Genomic DNA, 1,731 nt, shown 5'->3' with positions numbered 1-1,731 from the left:
ATAGTCCAAATATTATTATGAGACAATAATATTTGACTTTTCTATTTTTGACAGCCAGTCTAAAAATAGACTTTGATCACCCACACTGTGGTCACCCACACTTTGGTCACCCACATTGTGATCACCCACATTGTGATCATCCACACTATGATCAAAAATAGAACTTGCGCCATAATTTGCCTGCGGGCCCACTTAGTGAAGGCGACTCTTTTCACTAAGCTCCATCATCTTGTTGCAATCTCAACAGGACGTAGTCAACACGAGTTGATGACACGCGCTTACTAGGAATTCCTCGTTGAAGACCAATAATTGCAATGGTCTATCCCCGTCATGATGTAATTTGAGAAGATTTCCTAATCCTCTTGTACCAGGAAGAAAAACTCGTTGGCTACATCAGTGTAGTGCGTGTGTGGCCTAGAACATCTAAGGGCACCACAGACCTGTTATCACCTCAAACTTCCATGGCCTAAACAGCCATAGTCCCTCTAAGAAGCTGGCCACGAAGGGGAAGCTCCTCATAGCTAGTTAGCAAGCCGAGGTCTCATTTGTTATGGAAATTAACCAGACAAATCGCTCCACCAACTAAGAATGGCCATGCACCACCACCCATAGAATCAAGAAAGAGCTCTCAATCTATCAATCCTTACTATGTCTGGACCTGGTAAGTTTCCCCGTGTTGAGTCAAATTAAGCCACAGGCACCACTCCTGGTGGTGCCCTTCCATCAATCCCTTTAAGTTTCAGCCTTAAGACCATACTCCCGCCGGAACCCAAACACTCTGATTTCTCAGAAGGTGTTAGCGGAGTCCTTAGAGCAACATCTGTCGATCCCTGGTCAGCATCGATTATGGTTGAGATTAGGATGGTATCTGATCGTCTTCGAGCCCCCAACTTTCATTCTTGATTAATGAAAACATCCTTGGAAAATGCTTTCGGAGTGGTCCATCTTTCATAAATCCAAGAATTTCACCTCTGACAATGAAATACGAATGCCCCCGATATTCCCTATTAATCATTACTCTGATCCGGAAGGCCAACACAAGAGGATGAGACTCCTATCATGTTATTCCATGCTAATGTATTTAGAGCATAAGCTTGAATGAAGCATCACCAACACAAGGGCTATGCGATCCGTCAAGTTATCATGATTCACCAGAGAAGCGGGCAAGCTCATGCCGGCATTTTATCTAAAAAATGCATCCCTTCCAAAGATTCGGGACTTGGTACACATATTAGCTCTAGAATTACTACGGTTATCTTAGTAGTATGGTACCATCAAAAAAACTATAACTAATTTAATGATCCATCTGCAGTTTCACAGTCTGAATTAGTTCATACTTAGACATGCACGGCTTAATATTTGAGACAAGCATATGACTACTGGCAGGATCAACCAGGTAGCACCCTCCCACTTCAAAGGGAATTTTGGGAGCTCTCTTACCAAGAGCCAACCTGAACACCCATCAAGTCAAATAGATGTCAAAATATCATGTAAAACTTTTATGCCTTGCACCTCTTGCATCCTAAGAATAAGCACACGCAACATGCCAAGGAAATGGCGAACAAATGGGTACACCTGCTGAACCACAATGCACCAAGGCCACTTCGGAGTTTGCAACCACACCCTGACCAACAAGAAAACGAGCGATCACTCACCTACTCCCTTAGAAATGAATCCTCCAAAAGCCTCCACACCCCACACCGAGGCTACCTAGGAGTCCACCCAGACAGC

The 1,731-nt window shown here is 43.9% G+C and overlaps 1 pseudogene; it reads right to left on the bottom strand.

The window, feature by feature from the left end:
* Positions 1-221: 221 nt before the first annotated feature.
* LOC149152270 (18S ribosomal RNA) lies at positions 222-1,399 on the bottom strand (annotated as a pseudogene).
* Positions 1,400-1,731: the final 332 nt, after the last annotated feature.

The sequence above is a fragment of the Pinus tabuliformis genome, chromosome 9, assembly GCF_031772625.1.
Source record: "Pinus tabuliformis cultivar Carrire ecotype Pingquan chromosome 9, CPIR1, whole genome shotgun sequence".
Lineage (NCBI taxonomy): Eukaryota > Viridiplantae > Streptophyta > Pinopsida > Pinales > Pinaceae > Pinus > Pinus tabuliformis.
This window is presented reverse-complemented; position numbering and strand designations above follow the sequence as displayed.